The sequence below is a fragment of the Lactuca virosa genome, chromosome 2, assembly GCF_052849685.1.
Source record: "Lactuca virosa cultivar CGN04683 chromosome 2, Lactuca_virosa_CGN04683_v6, whole genome shotgun sequence".
NCBI classification, from domain to species: Eukaryota; Viridiplantae; Streptophyta; class Magnoliopsida; order Asterales; family Asteraceae; genus Lactuca; species Lactuca virosa.
In genome coordinates, this window is record NC_136427.1 from 217,037,404 (window position 1) to 217,062,516 (window position 25,113).

At 34.3% G+C, this 25,113-nt stretch overlaps 4 pseudogenes; all 4 read right to left on the bottom strand.

Annotated features, from left to right (window-relative positions):
* Window positions 1-4,730: 4,730 nt before the first annotated feature.
* On the bottom strand, window positions 4,731-6,214 carry LOC145156791 (anthocyanidin 3-O-glucosyltransferase 5-like; annotated as a pseudogene).
* A 4,627-nt stretch (window positions 6,215-10,841) lies between these two features.
* Window positions 10,842-12,428, bottom strand: LOC145156792 (anthocyanidin 3-O-glucosyltransferase 5-like; annotated as a pseudogene).
* Window positions 12,429-17,159: 4,731 nt separating this feature from the next.
* Window positions 17,160-18,643, bottom strand: LOC145156793 (anthocyanidin 3-O-glucosyltransferase 5-like; annotated as a pseudogene).
* A 4,628-nt stretch (window positions 18,644-23,271) lies between these two features.
* Window positions 23,272-24,858, bottom strand: LOC145156794 (anthocyanidin 3-O-glucosyltransferase 5-like; annotated as a pseudogene).
* Window positions 24,859-25,113: the final 255 nt, after the last annotated feature.

The window sequence follows — 25,113 nt, forward strand, 5'->3', positions numbered from 1 at the left end:
TGAAATGGTGTATGCGTTTTCTGGTGCTTTCTTGCTTTGTCTATTTATCATGAAAGAAAAAATATACTTTTTTTAAGAGTGAGAATAAGGAAAAGAGTTAGAAAATCCATTCCTTTTCCATCTTATAATTTCTTTATTTTTGATAGAGAAAAGGGGAGAAAAGAAAGGTCATATACAACCGAGAATTGAAGAAAAAAAGCGGAGAAATCAGAAACTCCCAAATAAAGCAGAGGTTCGAGCCCTACAATCGCGATTTCCTTCCGAAAATCATTTTATAGGGACCACCATGTCTCAAGGACTACGAATATATGTTTTTTTAGAAACTTTTGACCACCGGAATGACATCAAATGTGTGGTCAATGTTTCTCTTTACGATCAACTACATTAGGAAACCCTAAACTAGCTAATCAATAACTTTTGAAAAAGACGACCACATTATCGCTGACATTGCTAGATATGTTATCATGTTGACTAGATTTCAAAAAATTTCAAATTAGTTCATATTGTTCTAAAAAGTTGCATATTGGTCCTTGTATTTTCAAAATATTCCTGGTTGGTCCATGGGCTTTTGTTAAATTACAAGTTACTTTACCGAAAATCTATTTTGACCAGAAGAGGTTTATCCAACCGTTTTCAATGCTTCAGGATCCAACTAAGACTTCAATTGTTGACAAACTCTTTTTCCAATTGTTTTGTAAAATGCAAATTATAAGTGTTTTATATGTAATCTACAAGTTTAGATATGATGATATGACTCATGCCCACAGAGTAAAACACATGGAAGTTAATGATTGAAGACTTGTTATGTGTTTGTTCCAATTTTTTGCTAGGTTTTGGTTGGTAATGAGAATTGTTGTTGTTAAAAAAAATGATTGAAGACTTGTTGAATCTAAAGGATTTCATGGAGCCTTTATAAAATATGTAAAATATGGTCTTATCTTTCATTCTCATCTCTTTTGACTCCTTTGCCTGAGCCACCATTAGTTTTCCCATTTCAGTCGGCTCTGCTTAATCAAATTTAACTATGTCACATCTGTCTTACGTATGCAAGCAACACATGCATCTAAATACTCCAATTATCATAGTTCGTCATGGTAAGTCGTGGCAGAGGCATCTGTCTCGAGCTCATATAGTTCATCTCGCTCTGATACCGATTTGACATCAACAAAAAGTTTTTTGGAGGAAGCGAGAACACATAAATACACACAACTTTTATGTTTATTTCTATTGCTTTCTTCACACCACAACACATCCAAGTCATACCCATAAACACAAAATGCTCCTTGTTAAACCTGTCATATAATGTCATATAATATCATATAACTAATAGACAAAAACACTCAATACATCCAACTCATACCCGTCAACACAAAATGTTCCTTTTAAACCTGTCATATAATGTCATATAAGATCATATAACTAATAGACAGAAAAAATGGAAAAAGGACTTTAAACCTACACCAAATAAATGCTAGAATTATAAACTCTTTAATATTTGGATACTACAAAAAAAATCTTTATATATCTCAACGACCCAATATGAGGAGAATTAAGTTTAAAAAAAGTTAAAAAAAATGGTCCACATGGTTAATTTGTCATTTTTAATCGGCTAACATACAAATCGTTTCAAAATTACAAATAATTTTCTTTTGGCTTAGTTTATTACGGTTTTAGTCCCCCGAGTGTTAACACTTACTAAAAGAAATTTTTGACTCCCCCACTTGCCCCTTACACGAGAGTAAAAATATCTTTTTAGATATATATCATCTGATGTTATTCGTTTCATTTTTTTGGTTTTTGGTTAAATCGGTTCGGTATTCTTGATTTTTTTATATTTTAAATCTAACCATAACCAAGCCAAATAATGTTTGGTTTATTCGGTTACGGTTTATTCGGTTTTGTTTACCGGTTAAACCGAATAAAATTTCGCACGTAGATATAAATATTAAACTAAAAAGAAAAAAAATTGCTAAACATTTTAACATATAAAGAAAATACACTAATATATAACATATTATATTCAATATTTTATGATGTATTGTTTTGAAGAGCCGATGCAACACATCAGTTGTAGAGATAAATTAATATAGATTTAGTCGTTTATGAAGACGAAAGAAACGACTTAAGTTTAATTGGCATATGATTAATTTGTTTCTTTTTTTAATACAAAGTATAACACAATTATAAATCTATAATGGTTAATAACTAAATAATAAGTTATGAAAATCTTAATAACTAATCTATAAATTTGTATATAAAATGTTAGTTCATAGATATAAACTATAAATATATATTAATTAAATAGTATATTCGGTTTTCGATTTAAGCAAAACAATAAAAAAACTAACCAAAACCAAACCAACTAAGGTTTCATTATTCAGTTAACCAAACTGAATTAACCAAAAACCAAATAACCTGAACCAAATAAACCAAATACCATTTGGTTCGGTTTGGTTATTCGGTTTTGAGTTTTTATCACACCCCTACCTGACAAGCCATTACTGTCATATTGTAAAGTATTATAATTAACCTAACATCTCAATAATGATTCCTAAGAATATCTCCAACTCACATTTATTTTTTTTTTCTTAAAAATGGACTATAAAATAGAGTAAATAGTGTTTCATCTAACTCTGCTTCATTTTTACCTCAAAAGTATATTCTTAGTATATTTCATTTTACAACTGACATATATTATCAAACACACACCCTTCTACTAATTTCCTTTTAACAAATATATATCTTTAAAATTTTCATTACAATAATGTTATATAAATAAAATTACATTTATAACACACATAAATAAATATTATATATGCATTTATAGAAATGTTACACATACACATTTATAAAATACGTTATCTGATTCAAAACATTAATATGTATTTAAATTTTAATAAAATTTCCATACATAAAAAATAAACTGTACAGTTATGATTAATTAATATAATTTAATACATAACAAAATATTATAAATAATAAATATTACATTTAAATTATAACTAGTATATCAAAATAAACTATAAATATATAAATATATAAAAGTGACTAAAACCTACAACTCAACTTCGGTGAAAAAAAATATTATTACTCGATTTTTAGGATAATATTATTACTCGATATTTAGGGTAATATTGTTCATATCTAAAAAAAAGGGGATGAAATGAAATAGGATTAAGAAGAATTAAGGAATAAATGGGAAAGAAAAAAATAGTTTTTGGGGCGGATCTCTAAGATTTGTTGCATGTTCATATTCTTCCTCCTTTAGACCTCATTAACTCATAAAAACCTAATCTAAGCTCCATCGAACTTCGTCGAATTTGCATTTGTGTTGATAATGTCGTATGCAATGTGGTCAAGTCGATCAATAAACCAGCTCTTTGATACGTCGTGTATATATGGCAAGTTGCTCCGTTTATAATTTTCTCAAGTTTATTTATCAATATTTATTAACAAGTCCACTACTAATAAACTTACATACCGATAGGGCCGGCCCATGGGCCAGGGCAAGTTGGGCGACCACCCCGGGACCCAAATGCCAAAGGGTCCCATTTTATACTTGTTATATTGGGTTATATATCGACAATCTATTGTTTTTAAGCTTAACGGACTGGTTCAGAGGCCCAATAGTCCTATACTGATTAGGCGCCAAAGAGGGAGCGGGTGCCATTCCGATTAGAGAGAAGCGTGCGATGCATTGTCAATTTCCAAATTTCAAGGCTCATCAAAACTATCAGTAATTAATTTCTATGGAAACTTTAAACGTCATCGCTTCCACTTGTCTAGATAACGGTTAGTTCTAGACTTATTCTATTTCTTATTCTTTTTCTTTGATTTTTGAGTTCAACCATTTCGTATTCTTCCTTTCTGATTTCTGAAATTCGATTCTTATTACTAAAATATCACAGGCACCAGATCATTCCTTATTCTTTCCTTCTTATTTTTGATTTCTTGTTTCTAAACTAGCACCACTGCATCATACGCAAATCAGTGAATGGGAAGTTCTTTCTGAATCTGAACTTCGAGAGTTGAGAGTAAAGACTTAATTGATTTCTGAATCTGAATATGTGTAAGTTTAAAGCTACTTGAAATTTCTAATTCTTTCTAAAGTTGATTCTATCATTCTAAATTTTGATTATTTTTCTTACACTGTGTAATATGAATTTCGAAGTTTGATTTCAGATTTTTTATAATGATGTATTGGCTTTTGTCAACTGAACTGCTTGGAGGTTTTTAACAACTAACAACAGCAGGTTTAGCAGGTTTTTGTCCCACATGCTACCGGAGTTGTTGGTTTGCTGATGAACAATAATTTAATGTACCTTGCTATTTGTGTTATATCCCCACAACAGTTGTGTATTGCCAAGGGCAAACATGAAAAATAAGTATTTTTTAAAATTGTTCCTGCCATCTTGGTTCATACTTCCTGATGTTAATTTTCTATTGATTTGTTGCAAAGGGTAAACATGGAAAAATAAATATAATTTGGTTTTGTAGGTTGTGGGAGCTGACTTGCATTATACTTTTTATTCGTTTGATTGTTCTTATACCTCTAGAGTATTTTTGGTTTATTGCTTCTGTTTTGGCCCTCACTTAACAAAATATCAAAATGATCATATTTGCATTGGTAATGTTATATACAATTATAAGTATATCATTATGAAAAACCCATTTTTTTTTGTTCGCCGACCTGCCCTGCATACCGAAATGCCAAGTGATATTTTCTTCTATCTTAATGCATGCTCAGATTGGCAGCTGAATTCGAGACCAGCAATCCTCGACAAATCTACATGTTGAAATATAAGACGAACCATTTACGCTCAATGCTTCCTCCCCACCTTCCTTTAATCTCTTTACTTTTTCTGTCATTGCTTTTCCTTCTTCTCCCTCCATCAAACCCCTCACCATCCTCTCTACCTCCTCCCTCCCCACCACTTTCTTCATCGGCAACACCTCCGGTCTCACTGCCACCTTCAGCTCCTCCGTTAGCATCGTTGCATTCATCCTCTGTTCAGCATACAACGCCCATGCTATCATGGCTACCCCACTGCTGATGCTCTCTAACATTGAGTTCCATCCACAGTGTGTCAAAAAAACCCCAACCGACGCGTGGTTCAAAATCTCCACCTGTGGTGCCCATGAATGCACAACAAAACCTATTTCCCTGGTTCCACTCAAGAACCCTTCTGGAAGATAACCAGGTTCACCATTTGGTTCACCGGAATAACCAGATTCCAAAAAAGTCCCGTCTCTGATATGTCCAGCAGGTGGCCGGACCACCCAAACAAATCTTTGTTGGCTCAGCTCCAATCCCCAAGCCAGCTCCGTAATTTGCTCGGCTGATAAGGTTCCGCCGCTTCCAAAAGATACGTATATGACTGACCTTTCCGGCTGTTTATCAACCCATTCAATCACCTCACTCTTCAAGCCGACCTGTTCGTATTTTTTGGTTATCGGACCAACCGTGTAAACCGGTTTGTTTTTTAGGATGGAACGTAAAATCTCGATATTTCTGAGAGCGTGAAGAGATTGTGGTTCCAGATTTTCCCATGTGTTGATTAAGAAACCATCTGCTAACGTTACACCAACTGCTAGGTTTACGTAAGCCCGATAGGCTTCATCGTCCCGATCCAGCATGGGATCCATAACATCCTCCGGCCGGAACGGTTTACAGCCCGGTATCTCAAACGGCTCTGTCTGGTCAACATATTGACCTGCCACTTTCTTATCTAGCACCGGGGAGTAAGAGATCAGTCCGGTGCACCATGCGCTGCAAGTGACGAACACATACTTTGCCATCCCAAATTCTTCGGCTATATCCCAAGATTCCGATGAGAAAATATCGCCGACGAGGATGTCGGGAAGAGGGTCCATGGAGGATATGGTGGTACGGGGATGGTGGGTATTGTTTCCCGCATCATGACGCAAATCTTAGTGAACACTTTGGAATCTGGAGAAACGACTTCGGAGATGTCTGCAGCAGGAATTTGGATGACTGGAAGGTGGATGTCGGCGGTCAAGGATTTGAGGAGTTGGGATTCCGCTGTTGAGGTGGCGGTGGTGACGGCGAGGACGGTGACATGGAGGTTGTGGTGATTGATAAGACGGCGGCCAAGTAATAATACTGGAACTAGATGACCGACACCTGGACTGCATAGTATTGCTGCGTGAAGTTTTTTGGGAGGCATGCTTAAGATGACAAAAGGCGAAGAAGTGAAATGGTGTATGCGTTTTCTGGTGCTTTCTTGCTTTGTCTATTTATCATGAAAGAAAAAATATACTTTTTTTAAGAGTGAGAATAAGGAAAAGAGTTAGAAAATCCATTCCTTTTCCATCTTATAATTTCTTTATTTTTGATAGAGAAAAGGGGAGAAAAGAAAGGTCATATACAACCGAGAATTGAAGAAAAAAAGCGGAGAAATCAGAAACTCCCAAATAAAGCAGAGGTTCGAGCCCTACAATCGCGATTTCCTTCCGAAAATCATTTTATAGGGACCACCATGTCTCAAGGACTACGAATATATGTTTTTTTAGAAACTTTTGACCACCGGAATGACATCAAATGTGTGGTCAATGTTTCTCTTTACGATCAACTACATTAGGAAACCCTAAACTAGCTAATCAATAACTTTTGAAAAAGACGACCACATTATCGCTGACATTGCTAGATATGTTATCATGTTGACTAGATTTCAAAAAATTTCAAATTAGTTCATATTGTTCTAAAAAGTTGCATATTGGTCCTTGTATTTTCAAAATATTCCTGGTTGGTCCATGGGCTTTTGTTAAATTACAAGTTACTTTACCGAAAATCTATTTTGACCAGAAGAGGTTTATCCAACCGTTTTCAATGCTTCAGGATCCAACTAAGACTTCAATTGTTGACAAACTCTTTTTCCAATTGTTTTGTAAAATGCAAATTATAAGTGTTTTATATGTAATCTACAAGTTTAGATATGATGATATGACTCATGCCCACAGAGTAAAACACATGGAAGTTAATGATTGAAGACTTGTTATGTGTTTGTTCCAATTTTTTGCTAGGTTTTGGTTGGTAATGAGAATTGTTGTTGTTAAAAAAAATGATTGAAGACTTGTTGAATCTAAAGGATTTCATGGAGCCTTTATAAAATATGTAAAATATGGTCTTATCTTTCATTCTCATCTCTTTTGACTCCTTTGCCTGAGCCACCATTAGTTTTCCCATTTCAGTCGGCTCTGCTTAATCAAATTTAACTATGTCACATCTGTCTTACGTATGCAAGCAACACATGCATCTAAATACTCCAATTATCATAGTTCGTCATGGTAAGTCGTGGCAGAGGCATCTGTCTCGAGCTCATATAGTTCATCTCGCTCTGATACCGATTTGACATCAACAAAAAGTTTTTTGGAGGAAGCGAGAACACATAAATACACACAACTTTTATGTTTATTTCTATTGCTTTCTTCACACCACAACACATCCAAGTCATACCCATAAACACAAAATGCTCCTTGTTAAACCTGTCATATAATGTCATATAATATCATATAACTAATAGACAAAAACACTCAATACATCCAACTCATACCCGTCAACACAAAATGTTCCTTTTAAACCTGTCATATAATGTCATATAAGATCATATAACTAATAGACAGAAAAAATGGAAAAAGGACTTTAAACCTACACCAAATAAATGCTAGAATTATAAACTCTTTAATATTTGGATACTACAAAAAAAATCTTTATATATCTCAACGACCCAATATGAGGAGAATTAAGTTTAAAAAAAGTTAAAAAAAATGGTCCACATGGTTAATTTGTCATTTTTAATCGGCTAACATACAAATCGTTTCAAAATTACAAATAATTTTCTTTTGGCTTAGTTTATTACGGTTTTAGTCCCCCGAGTGTTAACACTTACTAAAAGAAATTTTTGACTCCCCCACTTGCCCCTTACACGAGAGTAAAAATATCTTTTTAGATATATATCATCTGATGTTATTCGTTTCATTTTTTTGGTTTTTGGTTAAATCGGTTCGGTATTCTTGATTTTTTTATATTTTAAATCTAACCATAACCAAGCCAAATAATGTTTGGTTTATTCGGTTACGGTTTATTCGGTTTTGTTTACCGGTTAAACCGAATAAAATTTCGCACGTAGATATAAATATTAAACTAAAAAGAAAAAAAATTGCTAAACATTTTAACATATAAAGAAAATACACTAATATATAACATATTATATTCAATATTTTATGATGTATTGTTTTGAAGAGCCGATGCAACACATCAGTTGTAGAGATAAATTAATATAGATTTAGTCGTTTATGAAGACGAAAGAAACGACTTAAGTTTAATTGGCATATGATTAATTTGTTTCTTTTTTTAATACAAAGTATAACACAATTATAAATCTATAATGGTTAATAACTAAATAATAAGTTATGAAAATCTTAATAACTAATCTATAAATTTGTATATAAAATGTTAGTTCATAGATATAAACTATAAATATATATTAATTAAATAGTATATTCGGTTTTCGATTTAAGCAAAACAATAAAAAAACTAACCAAAACCAAACCAACTAAGGTTTCATTATTCAGTTAACCAAACTGAATTAACCAAAAACCAAATAACCTGAACCAAATAAACCAAATACCATTTGGTTCGGTTTGGTTATTCGGTTTTGAGTTTTTATCACACCCCTACCTGACAAGCCATTACTGTCATATTGTAAAGTATTATAATTAACCTAACATCTCAATAATGATTCCTAAGAATATCTCCAACTCACATTTATTTTTTTTTTCTTAAAAATGGACTATAAAATAGAGTAAATAGTGTTTCATCTAACTCTGCTTCATTTTTACCTCAAAAGTATATTCTTAGTATATTTCATTTTACAACTGACATATATTATCAAACACACACCCTTCTACTAATTTCCTTTTAACAAATATATATCTTTAAAATTTTCATTACAATAATGTTATATAAATAAAATTACATTTATAACACACATAAATAAATATTATATATGCATTTATAGAAATGTTACACATACACATTTATAAAATACGTTATCTGATTCAAAACATTAATATGTATTTAAATTTTAATAAAATTTCCATACATAAAAAATAAACTGTACAGTTATGATTAATTAATATAATTTAATACATAACAAAATATTATAAATAATAAATATTACATTTAAATTATAACTAGTATATCAAAATAAACTATAAATATATAAATATATAAAAGTGACTAAAACCTACAACTCAACTTCGGTGAAAAAAAATATTATTACTCGATTTTTAGGATAATATTATTACTCGATATTTAGGGTAATATTGTTCATATCTAAAAAAAAGGGGATGAAATGAAATAGGATTAAGAAGAATTAAGGAATAAATGGGAAAGAAAAAAATAGTTTTTGGGGCGGATCTCTAAGATTTGTTGCATGTTCATATTCTTCCTCCTTTAGACCTCATTAACTCATAAAAACCTAATCTAAGCTCCATCGAACTTCGTCGAATTTGCATTTGTGTTGATAATGTCGTATGCAATGTGGTCAAGTCGATCAATAAACCAGCTCTTTGATACGTCGTGTATATATGGCAAGTTGCTCCGTTTATAATTTTCTCAAGTTTATTTATCAATATTTATTAACAAGTCCACTACTAATAAACTTACATACCGATAGGGCCGGCCCATGGGCCAGGGCAAGTTGGGCGACCACCCCGGGACCCAAATGCCAAAGGGTCCCATTTTATACTTGTTATATTGGGTTATATATCGACAATCTATTGTTTTTAAGCTTAACGGACTGGTTCAGAGGCCCAATAGTCCTATACTGATTAGGCGCCAAAGAGGGAGCGGGTGCCATTCCGATTAGAGAGAAGCGTGCGATGCATTGTCAATTTCCAAATTTCAAGGCTCATCAAAACTATCAGTAATTAATTTCTATGGAAACTTTAAACGTCATCGCTTCCACTTGTCTAGATAACGGTTAGTTCTAGACTTATTCTATTTCTTATTCTTTTTCTTTGATTTTTGAGTTCAACCATTTCGTATTCTTCCTTTCTGATTTCTGAAATTCGATTCTTATTACTAAAATATCACAGGCACCAGATCATTCCTTATTCTTTCCTTCTTATTTTTGATTTCTTGTTTCTAAACTAGCACCACTGCATCATACGCAAATCAGTGAATGGGAAGTTCTTTCTGAATCTGAACTTCGAGAGTTGAGAGTAAAGACTTAATTGATTTCTGAATCTGAATATGTGTAAGTTTAAAGCTACTTGAAATTTCTAATTCTTTCTAAAGTTGATTCTATCATTCTAAATTTTGATTATTTTTCTTACACTGTGTAATATGAATTTCGAAGTTTGATTTCAGATTTTTTATAATGATGTATTGGCTTTTGTCAACTGAACTGCTTGGAGGTTTTTAACAACTAACAACAGCAGGTTTAGCAGGTTTTTGTCCCACATGCTACCGGAGTTGTTGGTTTGCTGATGAACAATAATTTAATGTACCTTGCTATTTGTGTTATATCCCCACAACAGTTGTGTATTGCCAAGGGCAAACATGAAAAATAAGTATTTTTTAAAATTGTTCCTGCCATCTTGGTTCATACTTCCTGATGTTAATTTTCTATTGATTTGTTGCAAAGGGTAAACATGGAAAAATAAATATAATTTGGTTTTGTAGGTTGTGGGAGCTGACTTGCATTATACTTTTTATTCGTTTGATTGTTCTTATACCTCTAGAGTATTTTTGGTTTATTGCTTCTGTTTTGGCCCTCACTTAACAAAATATCAAAATGATCATATTTGCATTGGTAATGTTATATACAATTATAAGTATATCATTATGAAAAACCCATTTTTTTTTGTTCGCCGACCTGCCCTGCATACCGAAATGCCAAGTGATATTTGCTTCTATCTTAATGCATGCTCAGATTGGCAGCTGAATTCGAGACCAGCAATCCTCGACAAATCTACATGTTGAAATATAAGACGAACCATTTACGCTCAATGCTTCCTCCCCACCTTCCTTTAATCTCTTTACTTTTTCTGTCATTGCTTTTCCTTCTTCTCCCTCCATCAAACCCCTCACCATCCTCTCTACCTCCTCCCTCCCCACCACTTTCTTCATCGGCAACACCTCCGGTCTCACTGCCACCTTCAGCTCCTCCGTTAGCATCGTTGCATTCATCCTCTGTTCAGCATACAACGCCCATGCTATCATGGCTACCCCACTGCTGATGCTCTCTAACATTGAGTTCCATCCACAGTGTGTCAAAAAAACCCCAACCGACGCGTGGTTCAAAATCTCCACCTGTGGTGCCCATGAATGCACAACAAAACCTATTTCCCTGGTTCCACTCAAGAACCCTTCTGGAAGATAACCAGGTTCACCATTTGGTTCACCGGAATAACCAGATTCCAAAAAAGTCCCGTCTCTGATATGTCCAGCAGGTGGCCGGACCACCCAAACAAATCTTTGTTGGCTCAGCTCCAATCCCCAAGCCAGCTCCGTAATTTGCTCGGCTGATAAGGTTCCGCCGCTTCCAAAAGATACGTATATGACTGACCTTTCCGGCTGTTTATCAACCCATTCAATCACCTCACTCTTCAAGCCGACCTGTTCGTATTTTTTGGTTATCGGACCAACCGTGTAAACCGGTTTGTTTTTTAGGATGGAACGTAAAATCTCGATATTTCTGAGAGCGTGAAGAGATTGTGGTTCCAGATTTTCCCATGTGTTGATTAAGAAACCATCTGCTAACGTTACACCAACTGCTAGGTTTACGTAAGCCCGATAGGCTTCATCGTCCCGATCCAGCATGGGATCCATAACATCCTCCGGCCGGAACGGTTTACAGCCCGGTATCTCAAACGGCTCTGTCTGGTCAACATATTGACCTGCCACTTTCTTATCTAGCACCGGGGAGTAAGAGATCAGTCCGGTGCACCATGCGCTGCAAGTGACGAACACATACTTTGCCATCCCAAATTCTTCGGCTATATCCCAAGATTCCGATGAGAAAATATCGCCGACGAGGATGTCGGGAAGAGGGTCCATGGAGGATATGGTGGTACGGGGATGGTGGGTATTGTTTCCCGCATCATGACGCAAATCTTAGTGAACACTTTGGAATCTGGAGAAACGACTTCGGAGATGTCTGCAGCAGGAATTTGGATGACTGGAAGGTGGATGTCGGCGGTCAAGGATTTGAGGAGTTGGGATTCCGCTGTTGAGGTGGCGGTGGTGACGGCGAGGACGGTGACATGGAGGTTGTGGTGATTGATAAGACGGCGGCCAAGTAATAATACTGGAACTAGATGACCGACACCTGGACTGCATAGTATTGCTGCGTGAAGTTTTTTGGGAGGCATGCTTAAGATGACAAAAGGCGAAGAAGTGAAATGGTGTATGCGTTTTCTGGTGCTTTCTTGCTTTGTCTATTTATCATGAAAGAAAAAATATACTTTTTTTAAGAGTGAGAATAAGGAAAAGAGTTAGAAAATCCATTCCTTTTCCATCTTATAATTTCTTTATTTTTGATAGAGAAAAGGGGAGAAAAGAAAGGTCATATACAACCGAGAATTGAAGAAAAAAAGCGGAGAAATCAGAAACTCCCAAATAAAGCAGAGGTTCGAGCCCTACAATCGCGATTTCCTTCCGAAAATCATTTTATAGGGACCACCATGTCTCAAGGACTACGAATATATGTTTTTTTAGAAACTTTTGACCACCGGAATGACATCAAATGTGTGGTCAATGTTTCTCTTTACGATCAACTACATTAGGAAACCCTAAACTAGCTAATCAATAACTTTTGAAAAAGACGACCACATTATCGCTGACATTGCTAGATATGTTATCATGTTGACTAGATTTCAAAAAATTTCAAATTAGTTCATATTGTTCTAAAAAGTTGCATATTGGTCCTTGTATTTTCAAAATATTCCTGGTTGGTCCATGGGCTTTTGTTAAATTACAAGTTACTTTACCGAAAATCTATTTTGACCAGAAGAGGTTTATCCAACCGTTTTCAATGCTTCAGGATCCAACTAAGACTTCAATTGTTGACAAACTCTTTTTCCAATTGTTTTGTAAAATGCAAATTATAAGTGTTTTATATGTAATCTACAAGTTTAGATATGATGATATGACTCATGCCCACAGAGTAAAACACATGGAAGTTAATGATTGAAGACTTGTTATGTGTTTGTTCCAATTTTTTGCTAGGTTTTGGTTGGTAATGAGAATTGTTGTTGTTAAAAAAAATGATTGAAGACTTGTTGAATCTAAAGGATTTCATGGAGCCTTTATAAAATATGTAAAATATGGTCTTATCTTTCATTCTCATCTCTTTTGACTCCTTTGCCTGAGCCACCATTAGTTTTCCCATTTCAGTCGGCTCTGCTTAATCAAATTTAACTATGTCACATCTGTCTTACGTATGCAAGCAACACATGCATCTAAATACTCCAATTATCATAGTTCGTCATGGTAAGTCGTGGCAGAGGCATCTGTCTCGAGCTCATATAGTTCATCTCGCTCTGATACCGATTTGACATCAACAAAAAGTTTTTTGGAGGAAGCGAGAACACATAAATACACACAACTTTTATGTTTATTTCTATTGCTTTCTTCACACCACAACACATCCAAGTCATACCCATAAACACAAAATGCTCCTTGTTAAACCTGTCATATAATGTCATATAATATCATATAACTAATAGACAAAAACACTCAATACATCCAACTCATACCCGTCAACACAAAATGTTCCTTTTAAACCTGTCATATAATGTCATATAAGATCATATAACTAATAGACAGAAAAAATGGAAAAAGGACTTTAAACCTACACCAAATAAATGCTAGAATTATAAACTCTTTAATATTTGGATACTACAAAAAAAATCTTTATATATCTCAACGACCCAATATGAGGAGAATTAAGTTTAAAAAAAGTTAAAAAAAATGGTCCACATGGTTAATTTGTCATTTTTAATCGGCTAACATACAAATCGTTTCAAAATTACAAATAATTTTCTTTTGGCTTAGTTTATTACGGTTTTAGTCCCCCGAGTGTTAACACTTACTAAAAGAAATTTTTGACTCCCCCACTTGCCCCTTACACGAGAGTAAAAATATCTTTTTAGATATATATCATCTGATGTTATTCGTTTCATTTTTTTGGTTTTTGGTTAAATCGGTTCGGTATTCTTGATTTTTTTATATTTTAAATCTAACCATAACCAAGCCAAATAATGTTTGGTTTATTCGGTTACGGTTTATTCGGTTTTGTTTACCGGTTAAACCGAATAAAATTTCGCACGTAGATATAAATATTAAACTAAAAAGAAAAAAAATTGCTAAACATTTTAACATATAAAGAAAATACACTAATATATAACATATTATATTCAATATTTTATGATGTATTGTTTTGAAGAGCCGATGCAACACATCAGTTGTAGAGATAAATTAATATAGATTTAGTCGTTTATGAAGACGAAAGAAACGACTTAAGTTTAATTGGCATATGATTAATTTGTTTCTTTTTTTAATACAAAGTATAACACAATTATAAATCTATAATGGTTAATAACTAAATAATAAGTTATGAAAATCTTAATAACTAATCTATAAATTTGTATATAAAATGTTAGTTCATAGATATAAACTATAAATATATATTAATTAAATAGTATATTCGGTTTTCGATTTAAGCAAAACAATAAAAAAAACTAACCAAAACCAAACCAACTAAGGTTTCATTATTCAGTTAACCAAACTGAATTAACCAAAAACCAAATAACCTGAACCAAATAAACCAAATACCATTTGGTTCGGTTTGGTTATTCGGTTTTGAGTTTTTATCACACCCCTACCTGACAAGCCATTACTGTCATATTGTAAAGTATTATAATTAACCTAACATCTCAATAATGATTCCTAAGAATATCTCCAACTCACATTTATTTTTTTTTTCTTAAAAATGGACTATAAAATAGAGTAAATAGTGTTTCATCTAACTCTGCTTCATTTTTACCTCAAAAGTATATTCTTAGTATATTTCATTTTACAACTGACATATATTATCAAACACACACCCTTCTACTAATTTCCTTTTAACAAATATATATCTTTAAAATTTTCATTACAATAATGTTATATAAATAAAATTACATTTATAACACACATAAATAAATATTATATATGCATTTATAGAAATGTTACACATACACATTTATAAAATACGTTATCTGATTCAAAACATTAATATGTATTTAAATTTTAATAAAATTTCCATACATAAAAAATAAACTGTACAGTTATGATTAATTAATATAATTTAATACATAACAAAATATTATAAATAATAAATATTACATTTAAATTATAACTAGTATATCAAAATAAACTATAAATATATAAATATATAAAAGTGACTAAAACCTACAACTCAACTTCGGTGAAAAAAAATATTATTACTCGATTTTTAGGATAATATTATTACTCGATATTTAGGGTAATATTGTTCATATCTAAAAAAAAGGGGATGAAATGAAATAGGATTAAGAAGAATTAAGGAATAAATGGGAAAGAAAAAAATAGTTTTTGGGGCGGATCTCTAAGATTTGTTGCATGTTCATATTCTTCCTCCTTTAGACCTCATTAACTCATAAAAACCTAATCTAAGCTCCATCGAACTTCGTCGAATTTGCATTTGTGTTGATAATGTCGTATGCAATGTGGTCAAGTCGATCAATAAACCAGCTCTTTGATACGTCGTGTATATATGGCAAGTTGCTCCGTTTATAATTTTCTCAAGTTTATTTATCAATATTTATTAACAAGTCCACTACTAATAAACTTACATACCGATAGGGCCGGCCCATGGGCCAGGGCAAGTTGGGCGACCACCCCGGGACCCAAATGCCAAAGGGTCCCATTTTATACTTGTTATATTGGGTTATATATCGACAATCTATTGTTTTTAAGCTTAACGGACTGGTTCAGAGGCCCAATAGTCCTATACTGATTAGGCGCCAAAGAGGGAGCGGGTGCCATTCCGATTAGAGAGAAGCGTGCGATGCATTGTCAATTTCCAAATTTCAAGGCTCATCAAAACTATCAGTAATTAATTTCTATGGAAACTTTAAACGTCATCGCTTCCACTTGTCTAGATAACGGTTAGTTCTAGACTTATTCTATTTCTTATTCTTTTTCTTTGATTTTTGAGTTCAACCATTTCGTATTCTTCCTTTCTGATTTCTGAAATTCGATTCTTATTACTAAAATATCACAGGCACCAGATCATTCCTTATTCTTTCCTTCTTATTTTTGATTTCTTGTTTCTAAACTAGCACCACTGCATCATACGCAAATCAGTGAATGGGAAGTTCTTTCTGAATCTGAACTTCGAGAGTTGAGAGTAAAGACTTAATTGATTTCTGAATCTGAATATGTGTAAGTTTAAAGCTACTTGAAATTTCTAATTCTTTCTAAAGTTGATTCTATCATTCTAAATTTTGATTATTTTTCTTACACTGTGTAATATGAATTTCGAAGTTTGATTTCAGATTTTTTATAATGATGTATTGGCTTTTGTCAACTGAACTGCTTGGAGGTTTTTAACAACTAACAACAGCAGGTTTAGCAGGTTTTTGTCCCACATGCTACCGGAGTTGTTGGTTTGCTGATGAACAATAATTTAATGTACCTTGCTATTTGTGTTATATCCCCACAACAGTTGTGTATTGCCAAGGGCAAACATGAAAAATAAGTATTTTTTAAAATTGTTCCTGCCATCTTGGTTCATACTTCCTGATGTTAATTTTCTATTGATTTGTTGCAAAGGGTAAACATGGAAAAATAAATATAATTTGGTTTTGTAGGTTGTGGGAGCTGACTTGCATTATACTTTTTATTCGTTTGATTGTTCTTATACCTCTAGAGTATTTTTGGTTTATTGCTTCTGTTTTGGCCCTCACTTAACAAAATATCAAAATGATCATATTTGCATTGGTAATGTTATATACAATTATAAGTATATCATTATGAAAAACCCATTTTTTTTTGTTCGCCGACCTGCCCTGCATACCGAAATGCCAAGTGATATTTTCTTCTATCTTAATGCATGCTCAGATTGGCAGCTGAATTCGAGACCAGCAATCCTCGACAAATCTACATGTTGAAATATAAGACGAACCATTTACGCTCAATGCTTCCTCCCCACCTTCCTTTAATCTCTTTACTTTTTCTGTCATTGCTTTTCCTTCTTCTCCCTCCATCAAACCCCTCACCATCCTCTCTACCTCCTCCCTCCCCACCACTTTCTTCATCGGCAACACCTCCGGTCTCACTGCCACCTTCAGCTCCTCCGTTAGCATCGTTGCATTCATCCTCTGTTCAGCATACAACGCCCATGCTATCATGGCTACCCCACTGCTGATGCTCTCTAACATTGAGTTCCATCCACAGTGTGTCAAAAAAACCCCAACCGACGCGTGGTTCAAAATCTCCACCTGTGGTGCCCATGAATGCACAACAAAACCTATTTCCCTGGTTCCACTCAAGAACCCTTCTGGAAGATAACCAGGTTCACCATTTGGTTCACCGGAATAACCAGATTCCAAAAAAGTCCCGTCTCTGATATGTCCAGCAGGTGGCCGGACCACCCAAACAAATCTTTGTTGGCTCAGCTCCAATCCCCAAGCCAGCTCCGTAATTTGCTCGGCTGATAAGGTTCCGCCGCTTCCAAAAGATACGTATATGACTGACCTTTCCGGCTGTTTATCAACCCATTCAATCACCTCACTCTTCAAGCCGACCTGTTCGTATTTTTTGGTTATCGGACCAACCGTGTAAACCGGTTTGTTTTTTAGGATGGAACGTAAAATCTCGATATTTCTGAGAGCGTGAAGAGATTGTGGTTCCAGATTTTCCCATGTGTTGATTAAGAAACCATCTGCTAACGTTACACCAACTGCTAGGTTTACGTAAGCCCGATAGGCTTCATCGTCCCGATCCAGCATGGGATCCATAACATCCTCCGGCCGGAACGGTTTACAGCCCGGTATCTCAAACGGCTCTGTCTGGTCAACATATTGACCTGCCACTTTCTTATCTAGCACCGGGGAGTAAGAGATCAGTCCGGTGCACCATGCGCTGCAAGTGACGAACACATACTTTGCCATCCCAAATTCTTCGGCTATATCCCAAGATTCCGATGAGAAAATATCGCCGACGAGGATGTCGGGAAGAGGGTCCATGGAGGATATGGTGGTACGGGGATGGTGGGTATTGTTTCCCGCATCATGACGCAAATCTTAGTGAACACTTTGGAATCTGGAGAAACGACTTCGGAGATGTCTGCAGCAGGAATTTGGATGACTGGAAGGTGGATGTCGGCGGTCAAGGATTTGAGGAGTTGGGATTCCGCTGTTGAGGTGGCGGTGGTGACGGCGAGGACGGTGACATGGAGGTTGTGGTGATTGATAAGACGGCGGCCAAGTAATAATACTGGAACTAGATGACCGACACCTGGACTGCATAGTATTGCTGCGTGAAGTTTTTTGGGAGGCATGCTTAAGATGACAAAAGGCGAAGAAGTGAAATGGTGTATGCGTTTTCTGGTGCTTTCTTGCTTTGTCTATTTATCATGAAAGAAAAAATATACTTTTTTTAAGAGTGAGAATAAGGAAAAGAGTTAGAAAATCCATTCCTTTTCCATCTTATAATTTCTTTATTTTTGATAGAGAAAAGGGGAGAAAAGAAAGGTCATATACAACCGAGAATTGAAGAAAAAAAGCGGAGAAATCAGAAACTCCCAAATAAAGCAGAGGTTCGAGCCCTACAATCGCGATTTCCTTCCGAAAATCATTTTATAGGGACCACCATGTCTCAAGGACTACGAATATATGTTTTTTTAGAAACTTTTGACCACCGGAATGACATCAAATGTGTGGTCAATGTTTCTCTTTACGATCAACTACATTAGGAAACCCTAAACTAGCTAATCAATAACTTTTGAAAAAGACGACCACATTATCGCTGACATTGCTAGATATGTTATCATGTTGACTAGATTTCAAAAAATTTCAAATTAGTTCATATTGTTCTAAAAAGTTGCATATTGGTCCTTGTATTTTCAAAATATTCCTGGTTGGTCCATGGGCTTTTGTTAAATTACAAGTTACTTTACCGAAAATCTATTTTGACCAGAAGAGGTTTATCCAACCGTTTTCAATGCTTCAGGATCCAACTAAGACTTCAATTGTTGACAAACTCTTTTTCCAATTGTTTTGTAAAATGCAAATTATAAGTGTTTTATATGTAATCTACAAGTTTAGATATGATGATATGACTCATGCCCACAGAGTAAAACACATGGAAGTTAATGATTGAAGACTTGTTATGTGTTTGTTCCAATTTTTTGCTAGGTTTTGGTTGGTAATGAGAATTGTTGTTGTTAAAAAAAATGATTGAAGACTTGTTGAATCTAAAGGATTTCATGGAGCCTTTATAAAATATGTAAAATATGGTCTTATCTTTCATTCTCATCTCTTTTGACTCCTTTGCCTGAGCCACCATTAGTTTTCCCATTTCAGTCGGCTCTGCTTAATCAAATTTAACTATGTCACATCTGTCTTACGTATGCAAGCAACACATGCATCTAAATACTCCAATTATCATAGTTCGTCATGGTAAGTCGTGGCAGAGGCATCTGTCTCGAGCTCATATAGTTCATCTCGCTCTGATACCGATTTGACATCAACAAAAAGTTTTTTGGAGGAAGCGAGAACACATAAATACACACAACTTTTATGTTTATTTCTATTGCTTTCTTCACACCACAACACATCCAAGTCATACCCATAAACACAAAATGCTCCTTGTTAAACCTGTCATATAATGTCATATAATATCATATAACTAATAGACAAAAACACTCAATACATCCAACTCATACCCGTCAACACAAAATGTTCCTTTTAAACCTGTCATATAATGTCATATAAGATCATATAACTAATAGACAGAAAAAATGGAAAAAGGACTTTAAACCTACACCAAATAAATGCTAGAATTATAAACTCTTTAATATTTGGATACTACAAAAAAAATCTTTATATATCTCAACGACCCAATATGAGGAGAATTAAGTTTAAAAAAAGTTAAAAAAAATGGTCCACATGGTTAATTTGTCATTTTTAATCGGCTAACATACAAATCGTTTCAAAATTACAAATAATTTTCTTTTGGCTTAGTTTATTACGGTTTTAGTCCCCCGAGTGTTAACACTTACTAAAAGAAATTTTTGACTCCCCCACTTGCCCCTTACACGAGAGTAAAAATATCTTTTTAGATATATATCATCTGATGTTATTCGTTTCATTTTTTTGGTTTTTGGTTAAATCGGTTCGGTATTCTTGATTTTTTTATATTTTAAATCTAACCATAACCAAGCCAAATAATGTTTGGTTTATTCGGTTACGGTTTATTCGGTTTTGTTTACCGGTTAAACCGAATAAAATTTCGCACGTAGATATAAATATTAAACTAAAAAGAAAAAAAATTGCTAAACATTTTAACATATAAAGAAAATACACTAATATATAACATATTATATTCAATATTTTATGATGTATTGTTTTGAAGAGCCGATGCAACACATCAGTTGTAGAGATAAATTAATATAGATTTAGTCGTTTATGAAGACGAAAGAAACGACTTAAGTTTAATTGGCATATGATTAATTTGTTTCTTTTTTTAATACAAAGTATAACACAATTATAAATCTATAATGGTTAATAACTAAATAATAAGTTATGAAAATCTTAATAACTAATCTATAAATTTGTATATAAAATGTTAGTTCATAGATATAAACTATAAATATATATTAATTAAATAGTATATTCGGTTTTCGATTTAAGCAAAACAATAAAAAAAACTAACCAAAACCAAACCAACTAAGGTTTCATTATTCAGTTAACCAAACTGAATTAACCAAAAACCAAATAACCTGAACCAAATAAACCAAATACCATTTGGTTCGGTTTGGTTATTCGGTTTTGAGTTTTTATCACACCCCTACCTGACAAGCCATTACTGTCATATTGTAAAGTATTATAATTAACCTAACATCTCAATAATGATTCCTAAGAATATCTCCAACTCACATTTATTTTTTTTTTCTTAAAAATGGACTATAAAATAGAGTAAATAGTGTTTCATCTAACTCTGCTTCATTTTTACCTCAAAAGTATATTCTTAGTATATTTCATTTTACAACTGACATATATTATCAAACACACACCCTTCTACTAATTTCCTTTTAACAAATATATATCTTTAAAATTTTCATTACAATAATGTTATATAAATAAAATTACATTTATAACACACATAAATAAATATTATATATGCATTTATAGAAATGTTACACATACACATTTATAAAATACGTTATCTGATTCAAAACATTAATATGTATTTAAATTTTAATAAAATTTCCATACATAAAAAATAAACTGTACAGTTATGATTAATTAATATAATTTAATACATAACAAAATATTATAAATAATAAATATTACATTTAAATTATAACTAGTATATCAAAATAAACTATAAATATATAAATATATAAAAGTGACTAAAACCTACAACTCAACTTCGGTGAAAAAAAATATTATTACTCGATTTTTAGGATAATATTATTACTCGATATTTAGGGTAATATTGTTCATATCTAAAAAAAAGGGGATGAAATGAAATAGGATTAAGAAGAATTAAGGAATAAATGGGAAAGAAAAAAATAGTTTTTGGGGCGGATCTCTAAGATTTGTTGCATGTTCATATTCTTCCTCCTTTAGACCTCATTAACTCATAAAAACCTAATCTAAGCTCCATCGAACTTCGTCGAATTTGCATTTGTGTTGATAATGTCGTATGCAATGTGGTCAAGTCGATCAATAAACCAGCTCTTTGATACGTCGTGTATATATGGCAAGTTGCTCCGTTTATAATTTTCTCAAGTTTATTTATCAATATTTATTAACAAGTCCACTACTAATAAACTTACATACCGATAGGGCCGGCCCATGGGCCAGGGCAAGTTGGGCGACCACCCCGGGACCCAAATGCCAAAGGGTCCCATTTTATACTTGTTATATTGGGTTATATATCGACAATCTATTGTTTTTAAGCTTAACGGACTGGTTCAGAGGCCCAATAGTCCTATACTGATTAGGCGCCAAAGAGGGAGCGGGTGCCATTCCGATTAGAGAGAAGCGTGCGATGCATTGTCAATTTCCAAATTTCAAGGCTCATCAAAACTATCAGTAATTAATTTCTATGGAAACTTTAAACGTCATCGCTTCCACTTGTCTAGATAACGGTTAGTTCTAGACTTATTCTATTTCTTATTCTTTTTCTTTGATTTTTGAGTTCAACCATTTCGTATTCTTCCTTTCTGATTTCTGAAATTCGATTCTTATTACTAAAATATCACAGGCACCAGATCATTCCTTATTCTTTCCTTCTTATTTTTGATTTCTTGTTTCTAAACTAGCACCACTGCATCATACGCAAATCAGTGAATGGGAAGTTCTTTCTGAATCTGAACTTCGAGAGTTGAGAGTAAAGACTTAATTGATTTCTGAATCTGAATATGTGTAAGTTTAAAGCTACTTGAAATTTCTAATTCTTTCTAAAGTTGATTCTATCATTCTAAATTTTGATTATTTTTCTTACACTGTGTAATATGAATTTCGAAGTTTGATTTCAGATTTTTTATAATGATGTATTGGCTTTTGTCAACTGAACTGCTTGGAGGTTTTTAACAACTAACAACAGCAGGTTTAGCAGGTTTTTGTCCCACATGCTACCGGAGTTGTTGGTTTGCTGATGAACAATAATTTAATGTACCTTGCTATTTGTGTTATATCCCCACAACAGTTGTGTATTGCCAAGGGCAAACATGAAAAATAAGTATTTTTTAAAATTGTTCCTGCCATCTTGGTTCATACTTCCTGATGTTAATTTTCTATTGATTTGTTGCAAAGGGTAAACATGGAAAAATAAATATAATTTGGTTTTGTAGGTTGTGGGAGCTGACTTGCATTATACTTTTTATTCGTTTGATTGTTCTTATACCTCTAGAGTATTTTTGGTTTATTGCTTCTGTTTTGGCCCTCACTTAACAAAATATCAAAATGATCATATTTGCATTGGTAATGTTATATACAATTATAAGTATATCATTATGAAAAACCCATTTTTTTTTGTTCGCCGACCTGCCCTGCATACCGAAATGCCAAGTGATATTTGCTTCTATCTTAATGCATGCTCAGATTGGCAGCTGAATTCGAGACCAGCAATCCTCGACAAATCTACATGTTGAAATATAAGACGAACCATTTACGCTCAATGCTTCCTCCCCACCTTCCTTTAATCTCTTTACTTTTTCTGTCATTGCTTTTCCTTCTTCTCCCTCCATCAAACCCCTCACCATCCTCTCTACCTCCTCCCTCCCCACCACTTTCTTCATCGGCAACACCTCCGGTCTCACTGCCACCTTCAGCTCCTCCGTTAGCATCGTTGCATTCATCCTCTGTTCAGCATACAACGCCCATGCTATCATGGCTACCCCACTGCTGATGCTCTCTAACATTGAGTTCCATCCACAGTGTGTCAAAAAAACCCCAACCGACGCGTGGTTCAAAATCTCCACCTGTGGTGCCCATGAATGCACAACAAAACCTATTTCCCTGGTTCCACTCAAGAACCCTTCTGGAAGATAACCAGGTTCACCATTTGGTTCACCGGAATAACCAGATTCCAAAAAAGTCCCGTCTCTGATATGTCCAGCAGGTGGCCGGACCACCCAAACAAATCTTTGTTGGCTCAGCTCCAATCCCCAAGCCAGCTCCGTAATTTGCTCGGCTGATAAGGTTCCGCCGCTTCCAAAAGATACGTATATGACTGACCTTTCCGGCTGTTTATCAACCCATTCAATCACCTCACTCTTCAAGCCGACCTGTTCGTATTTTTTGGTTATCGGACCAACCGTGTAAACCGGTTTGTTTTTTAGGATGGAACGTAAAATCTCGATATTTCTGAGAGCGTGAAGAGATTGTGGTTCCAGATTTTCCCATGTGTTGATTAAGAAACCATCTGCTAACGTTACACCAACTGCTAGGTTTACGTAAGCCCGATAGGCTTCATCGTCCCGATCCAGCATGGGATCCATAACATCCTCCGGCCGGAACGGTTTACAGCCCGGTATCTCAAACGGCTCTGTCTGGTCAACATATTGACCTGCCACTTTCTTATCTAGCACCGGGGAGTAAGAGATCAGTCCGGTGCACCATGCGCTGCAAGTGACGAACACATACTTTGCCATCCCAAATTCTTCGGCTATATCCCAAGATTCCGATGAGAAAATATCGCCGACGAGGATGTCGGGAAGAGGGTCCATGGAGGATATGGTGGTACGGGGATGGTGGGTATTGTTTCCCGCATCATGACGCAAATCTTAGTGAACACTTTGGAATCTGGAGAAACGACTTCGGAGATGTCTGCAGCAGGAATTTGGATGACTGGAAGGTGGATGTCGGCGGTCAAGGATTTGAGGAGTTGGGATTCCGCTGTTGAGGTGGCGGTGGTGACGGCGAGGACGGTGACATGGAGGTTGTGGTGATTGATAAGACGGCGGCCAAGTAATAATACTGGAACTAGATGACCGACACCTGGACTGCATAGTATTGCTGCGTGAAGTTTTTTGGGAGGCATGCTTAAGATGACAAAAGGCGAAGAAGTGAAATGGTGTATGCGTTTTCTGGTGCTTTCTTGCTTTGTCTATTTATCATGAAAGAAAAAATATACTTTTTTTAAGAGTGAGAATAAGGAAAAGAGTTAGAAAATCCATTCCTTTTCCATCTTATAATTTCTTTATTTTTGATAGAGAAAAGGGGAGAAAAGAAAGGTCATATACAACCGAGAATTGAAGAAAAAAAGCGGAGAAATCAGAAACTCCCAAATAAAGCAGAGGTTCGAGCCCTACAATTGCGATT